This window comes from Tamandua tetradactyla, chromosome 20 (assembly GCF_023851605.1).
Source record: "Tamandua tetradactyla isolate mTamTet1 chromosome 20, mTamTet1.pri, whole genome shotgun sequence".
In the NCBI taxonomy this organism is placed as follows: Eukaryota; Metazoa; Chordata; class Mammalia; order Pilosa; family Myrmecophagidae; genus Tamandua; species Tamandua tetradactyla.
The window spans coordinates 17,917,192-17,925,354 of record NC_135346.1 but is presented as its reverse complement, the minus strand read 5'-3'; the positions used below and the strand labels follow the sequence as shown (position 1 = coordinate 17,925,354).

The following is an 8,163-nucleotide window of genomic DNA, read 5'->3' as shown; positions in this document are numbered from 1 at the left end:
TCCATATGTTCTACTCATCTGTTGACAAGGTAGATAAAAGGAGCATCAGACACAAGGTTTTCACAATCACACAGTCACATTGTGAAAGCTATATCATTATACAATCATCTTCAAGAAACATGGCTACTGGAGCACAGCTCTACATTTTCAGGCAGTTCCCTCCAGCCTCTCCATTACATCTTGGTTAACAAGGTGATATCTACTTAATGCGTAAGAATAACCTCCAGGATAACCTCTTGACTCTGTTTGGAATCTCTCAGCCACTGACATTTTATTTTGTCTCATTTCACTCTTCCCCCTTTTGGTCGAGAAGATTTTCTCAATCCCTTGATGTTGGGTCTCAGCTCATTCTAGAGTTTTTCTCAATTCCTTGATGCTGAATCTCAGTATTATTTCAATTTTACAGATGAAAAAACTGAGACTCAGAAAGCTCGTTTGTCCACACACCAGCAGCTCATCAGTGTTGGCACTGAACTCCTACCTGAGTCTGAGCTGAAAGCCCCTTTGTTAATACACTCTTCCACCTCCTGAGAGGGTCCTGAGACCTGCACACAGAGAAAGCTTGTGGATTATTAGATCCATCCTCATGTTTTGACAGGCTTTGGTAATTAACATAAAAACTGCTTGTTCTGCCTGCAATTTAAAGCTCAAGCTGAAAGGACGGTGGCTGGCGCATAGCAAGTGCTCAAAAAATGTTAGCTATGATTGCTATTAATATTTCATTGTACATGCTCCTCTCTGGCAAGAGAACTGAATTTCCAGTCTATTGCTAACTCTGTTCTTGAATGAACAAGACCAGTGGGATAGGGGCCTGGAAAGTAAAGTTGATCTAGGAAAAAAAAAAAAGAAGTGAGGGTGGGGAGGTTGGGGCTTGGAGAGGGAGTGCGGGGACAGAGAAAGCAGTTGGCAGGAGGCCAGGCTGCACTTTGCCTTTGGTGTGGCTCCCCCTGGGGGGTGGGGCGGGGGGTGGTGGTGGTGGTGGTGGTGGTGGTACCCCACTCCTGATTGGTCAGGTCACCTCGCTTTCTCCTTGATTTCCTCCCTTTTGGGGTGATGCAGAGGCTGCAGCTTGTGGTTACAGAAAGCTTCCTGGAATTCATCCAGGAAGAGGGGAAGCGTGTGGGGGCCTGGCAAACAAAGGTCCAGGGGGTGACACGGTGTGTGAGCGAGCGAGGGTTGGTTGTGTACTGGCATTGGCAACATGGCGAGGCCGGAGGGTGTTGGAGTCAGGCAGAGTTGGGTGTAAATCTGAGCTCTCCCATTTAGCAATGGTATGAATTTGGGCAGGTAACTTCTCTGCCTGAGTATGATTTCCTCTTTTGTAATAGGGATGGAACTGATATCTACTGTACAGGCATTTTGTGAGGATTTAGTGAGATAAGATATTAATGCTTAGCACAGTGCCTAATAAATAATAGCTGTTGTTATTATTATTTAAATGTTATTAGGGTTTGAACCTGTGGATTCCTCAGCATCCTCCCCTCCCTCCTGTTCTCTCTGTTCTAAAAACTTGTGTCAGTACTTTCCAGTGCCCCTTGACAGTCCCCTACCTCTGGGCCTGGCTTTCTGGGACCTCTGGGCAGCTCCATGATGGTTGGAAAGTGGCCTTCCATGACTTTTGGGTGGACGTTTTGTTCCACAGCCCAGGAAGGACTGATAGAGCTTATCTGTATCACATTCTATTATGGGATTAAATCAGACTTGCTCTGAGCCTTTCTAGCTGCTACCCCAGGCTGGATGCCAGCAGCGCCCGGTTATTGCCTTTGGCCCAATCTGAGGACATCACACTTTATTTTGGGCCCAAGAGACCTCAGAGGCGGGACCTGAGGAGAGGCTCTGGCAGCCACTCGGGATTAGTTGCAATTGCAATTAGGAGCGCTGACAAAGCATGGAGGCCACTGCCAGGCGCATGGTGAGCAATTAGGCATGCGGGAGGCATGCCGGGGCAATTAGAGAGGTCAGGACATCCTGTGGCATCTCTGATCAGAGGCAGTGAGTGCTAGACTCTGTGAGGGCAGCGGGCGGTGGTTTGGGAATCAGCAAACAGGAATTACTGTATGAGTGATTGTGGGTGAGTTATTAAGTTTCTCGGAGCCTCTGTTTCTTCCTCTGTCAGCTGGGAACATTACTATTTACTACGCATATTTAATTTAAATGGAAATGGATTTTAGAGATAAATCTGGGTTTAGGTCCTAACTTGGCTACCCACTGGCTTTTTTGCCGTTGTGGTTAATTTCTCAGAGCCTCGGTTTCCTCATGTAAGAAAGGAGGAAATAATTCTCCCCTCCCACACGCTTGTGCACACACACACACACACACACCCCAAAAAGTACTTGGTTAATAGGAACTCTTATGATTGTTCTTCTTTTTAGGGTAGTATGAATGGGTGTGGGTTTAGCATTCTTTTCTGCTTCCCCAGATTAGAGGCAGGGGAGTAGATACCCTTATCCCTTGTTGAGGCCCTGTGTTTATACTTGTGTATGTGTTTGCAGCGTGGAAGGGTGGGGTGTCTGCATATATCTGTGGGTCCCCTAGCGGAAAGAGCCTGGACTAAGGCAGATGCCTTTGACTTGCTCCTCAGGGAGGGTCACAAAGCCACCTCCAGCATGTCACTGCTGTGGAAATGCATTTGTGAGACTTGGGTCAGCCAGGATCAGCCACAACTTGGAGAATAAGCCGGGAGGACAGAGGGAGAAAAGGGTATTTCAGTAGCCTCTATCATCTAGGCAGGCTTTGGAGTAGGCAGGTATGAGTTATGAGACGTCTGGGGAGGCCTAAATGGTCAGCAACCAGGTTGTTCCAATATAGGCTCAATCTCGAGTCCTGGAAGGTGGCTGTCCTGGCCTGCCTGATGGGAAGCTTGCTGCAATCAGCCTCAGCTTTTCGCCCCAGCCCAGGGTATATCTTTCCAAGATGAAGGCGGTGAGCAAAACACTGATGTCAGCCTGATCAATTCTCCCTCTTTCTAAGGGGTCTCAGCAGTGACCTTGCCAGTGGGGCAGCCTCAGGGGAATTTTATTGAGTAATAGGGATGAAGGACACTGGGGAGGGGGAAGTGGTACTTAGACTGGACCACACAGGCTGGAAGCCCCACAAGCAGGGCTGTCAGTGAGGTCTCCCATTATATCCTGGGGCTAGTACCTTGGGGAGATGGAGTTGGACAAGCCTGTCTTTCCATTATGCAAAGAAAGGACTTTTCAAGTAAATCTCCATTTAAGTATGAGCTTTGATCAGTGAAGATGGGGCTATAAGAGCGTTGATGATCATCACAGCTATTAAAAATACATTTTCTCTCTGTGCTCAGGCTGCCTTGTCTTCATATCATTCAACCCGAAAGAGTGTGACTCAAACTTTCCCATGCTTCTGGGGGCGGGCTAAAATTGATTCAGGATTTTCAACTTTTCATCTTTCAACATACATAGCAGATGAAGTTGACAAACATGACATGGTCCATGGGTATTTCCAGAATGGAATAAAACCTAAAGATGGCAGTAAGGCACTCCATTGCCTGCAGTGTTGGACCCACCTGTGTCTCCAGACCCTGTGGGGCTGCTTGCTGTGGCCCACTCTCTGCTCAGGTTTTCAGAAATACACGGCGCTTTTCTACCTCAGGGTCCTCCAACCGCTGTCTCTGCTGCCTGTACGTCCTGACTCCCACTTTCCTCCAGGTCTCAACTTGAACCTGATTTCATCAAGGAGGCCTAGACTGAATTATGTACCCTAATTGAGACATGGTTTTAATCTTTTTTTTTTAACTTAAAGGAATTTTATTTTTAAAGGTAATACAGTCACACAGTTCAAAAATAAAAACAATTTGAAATGTTATACACTGAAAATCTCACTACTACCCTTACAAGTAACTGCTGTTATTAGCTTTTTTTTTTTTTTGTATGCTGTATAGCAGGATGTTCTAGTTTGCTAGCTGCCAGAATGCAATATACCAGAAAGGAAACGGCTTTTAAAAGGGAAATTTAAGAAGTTGCTAGCTTACAGTTCTCAGGCTGAGAAAATGTTCCAATAAAAACAAGTCTATAGAAATGTCCAATCAAAGGCATCCAGGGAAAGATACCTTGGTTCAAGAAGGCGGATGAAGTTCAGGGTTTCTTTCTCAAGTGAGAAGGCACATGGTGAAAACGGTCAGGGCTTCTCTCTCAGCTGAAAGGGAACATGGCAAACACGGTGTCATCTGCTAGCTTCCTCTCCTGGCTTCCTGCTTCATGAAGCTCCCTGGGAGGCATTTTCCTTCTTCATCTCCAAAGGCTGCTGGCTAGTGGACTCTGCATCATGGTGCTTCAGCGTTCTCTGCTCTCTCTGAATCTCTCGCTTTCTCCAAAATGTTTCCGCTTTTATAGGATTCCAATAAACTAATCAAGACCCACCCAAATGGGTGGAGACACGTCTCTACCTAATCCAGTTTAACAACCATTCTTGACTGAGTCACATCTCCATGGAGATGATCTAATTACAGTTTCAAACATACAGGACTGAATAAGGATGAGAAAAAACGGCTGCCTTTACAAAATAGAATTAGGATTAAAACATGGCTTTTCTAGGGTACATACATCATTTCAAACCAGCACACGGGGGTCACATTTCATTCTTTTTCCATATGAGTATCCCCTTATTGTGGCACCATTTGTTGAATTTTTATTTGTTTGTTTGTTTTTGGGAAGTGCATGGGCCGTGTTATTAGCTGTTTTTTTTTCTAACTTTTTTTATTGTATAGTATAACACATATACAAAACAAAGAAATAAAAAAAGCAATAGTTTTCAAAGCACTCTTCAACAAGTGGTTATTGGGCAGATCTGAGTTTGTCATGGGCTACCATATGATCCTCTCATATTTTTCCTTCTAGCTGCTCCAGAATATAGGAGGCTAGAGGGATAAATATTTTTTTATCATCACAATTGACTTTTTTTTCCTTCTTTTTTTGTGAACAATAACATATATACAAAAAAGCTATACATTTCAAGGCACAGCACCACAATTAGTTGTAGAACATATTTCAGACTTTGACATGGGTTACAACTTCACAATTTTAGGTTTTTTATTTCTACCTGCTCTAAAATACTGGAGACTAAAAGAGATATCAATTTAATGATTCAGCATTCATATTCATTTGTTAAATCCTTTCTTCTCTATATAACTCCACCATCACCTTTGATCTTTTCATCCTTCTCTTTAGGGGTGTTTGAGCTGTGGCCATTCTAACCTTTTTATGTTGGAAGGGTCTGTTACTAATATGGGGTAGGAAGATGGAACTATCTGATGTTCTGGAGAGGCTGGGCTAGGTTTCAGGACTTATCTGGAAGGGACCCATCTGGAGGTTGTAGGTTTCTGGAAAGTTACTTTAGTGCATGGAACTCTTGTGGAATCTTTTATTGCCCTAGATGTTCTTTAGGATTGGCTGGAATGGTCCTGGTTGGGGGTTGGTAGATTATGACAGGTAACAAAGTCTACCTGAAGCTTGCATAAGAACAACCTCCAGAGTAGCCTCTTGACTCTATTTGAACTCTCTCTGCCACTGATACTTTATTAATTACACTTCTTTCTTCCCTTTTTGTCAGGATAGAATTGTTGATCCCATGGTGCCAGGTCTGGATTCATCCCTGGGGGTCATCTCCCATGTCGCTAGGGAGACTTTCATCCCTGGGAGTCATCTCCCATGTCGCCAGGGAGACTTTCACCCCTGGATGTCATGTTCCACGTGGTGGTAATGGGGAAGGAGTGGGATAATTTCACTTGCAGAGTTGAGCTTAGAGAAACTGAGGCCACATCTGAGCAACAACAGAGGTCCTCCAGAAGTAACTCTTAGGCATGCCTATAGGTAATCTAAGCTTCTCTGCTACCTACATAAGCTTCACAAGAGTAAGTCTCAAGATCAAGGGCTTGGCCTATTGATTTGGGTGTCCCTAAGCTTGACACAGTATCAGGGGATTCCCTGATGGTAAGGTTTAATAGTTCCATATTCTTTCTCCCCTCCCTCAGGGGACTTTGCCAGTACCTTATTACCTGCTTAATATCTAGGATGTTTCCAGGCATTACAATAATCTATACAGGATTAAAGGACCTCTTTCTTATTCTGTGCTCCCTGTATTTCGTTGTTCAAATGAGCTATACAGATACATTGAATTAGATTATGCGCTACAGAAAATTTCAGTTCCAGACCAAATAAAACTTTCTTCCATTGGTCTCAAAGAGTATGTGTGATTCTAGAATGTAGACTCTGTCTTCCTTACCCCTATGTTCTGAATTAGTTTAACCCCAACCTGTTCGGCTTTCTTCTTATCTCTAAATATAGGTTAAATATATAAAACAGCCTCTCAAAACCCAGAAACAATAATCAGCACTCCAGACTTACTGTGTCTGCTCTAAAAGCTTACAATCTAGGGCCCTGCTTTCTAAAGGTGACCATACCATTCTTGTTCTTTTGTTTCTGGCTTATTTTTTCTCACCAAATGTCCCACATGTTCATTCACATCGATTCATGCCTCACGACTTTGTTCCTTTTCGCAGCAGCACAACCTTCGTTCATAAGTACACACTATCATTTGCCAATCTGCTTCTCCGTCAGTGCATCCTTCAGCCATCTGCATTCATCGGGCATCATGCAGAGGGTCCAAAGTCCACAGTCCATCAACACTCTCAATTTTGGATAATATCATGGTTCCCAAGAGAAAGAAAACCAATAAACACACCCTTGCCAAATAGGAAATCTAAACAGCCTCTTAACTCTTGTCCCTCACCCCATTATTTACCTCTGCTGTTGCTGTGGTAGTGCTGATGGTTTCCTTTTGTACATGGCTCATAGCATGCAATAGCAGTTTTCCCCCTGTACCCTGGACTTAAACACTCTTTATACAAGAATCATATCTTTAAAGTAATTCTTACTAGAACTAATTCATATTTCTAGTGTGAATCAGTGGGACACATAGGTCTATACCACCCCTTTCAATCTTGTTCATCTTCAATATGGTAATATTACTTCTAGACTCACTAGAGAATCCACATGGTTTTAATCTTAATCCACATTCCTGGAGGTGTAAACCCATTGTAAATAGGGTCCGCTGAAGATACTCCTTTAAGTTAAAGTATGGTCCAACTGAATGAATTTGGGTCTTAATCTGGATTTCTGGAGTCCTTTATAAGCAGAAGAAATTCAGACATAGTGAGAGAAAGCTCAGTGAAACCCGAAAGAGAAAGGAGGGAACATTGCCATGTGAGGTGAGGCAGGACTTCAAGTCAAGGAACCCCAAGGATTACAGCAAGCCAGCACCTGAATGCTACCAATGCTGAGAGGAAGCAAGCCTTCTAGCCTCCAAAACTGTGAAACAGTAAACTCCTGTTGTTTAGCCAACTCACTGTGTGGTATTTATCTTTGCAGCCTGACAAAATAAAATACCTCCCCTACCTGGTCTAGATTAGGGCTTTGCATTGGTTATCTACCTCTATTTAACAAACCACCTTCAACCGTATATTTACTCATGATTCTCCAATTTTGGCTGGGCTCAGACTTGCCTGGGATCTCCTCTGTGAGTTGTGGGGTTGGCTGGAGCATAGCTGGTCCTCAATAGCCTCACATGTCTGCAGCCTCAACCAGGAGAGCAGGAAGAACTGGGACAGCTGGAGGGTCTGGGACAGCTAGGCCTCTGACTCCACATGGTCTCTCATCCTCAAGGAGGCTAACCCTGGCTTCCTCACATGGTGGCTTCAGGGCTTCAAGAGGACAGGGGTGGAAACTGCAAGCCCTTGTGAGGTCAAGGCTGGGAAGTTACATAATGTCACTCTCTCTCTCTCTCTGCATTTTATTGGTTAAAGCAAGTCACAGGGCTAGTGCAGATTCAAGGGCAGAGGAATAGGTTCACCCCTTGATGGGAGGAGTGGGAAAGTCACAATGCAAAGGGACACACAAATTTGGGGATGGGACGATTTGTGTGGCCATAGCCTAGCCTAGACCCCCTGTCGCTCTTAAAGCTTTTCCTTTACTCCATTTATCATAACTGCTATTAAATAATTCCTTATGTGATTGATTGTCTTCCTTCTCCTCTAGACAACAAATTCATGAATATAGGAATTGACGGTCTTGTTCATCACTGCATTTCCAGGGTTTGATGCATAGTAGGGACAAACTATTTCTTCAATGAATGGATGGATGGCTAGAT

At 44.0% G+C, this 8,163-nt stretch overlaps 1 protein-coding gene across 1 annotated transcript in view; it reads left to right on the top strand.

The window, feature by feature from the left end:
* The first annotated feature begins 1,648 nt into the window (after positions 1-1,648).
* CDC23 (cell division cycle 23) overlaps positions 1,649-8,163 on the top strand; it is a 58,879-nt gene continuing 52,364 nt past the window's right edge. The window contains exon 1 of the mRNA XM_077138583.1: positions 1,649-1,992. The gene's annotated coding sequence lies outside the window, so the exon portion shown is untranslated. The remainder of the gene's footprint in view (positions 1,993-8,163) is intronic.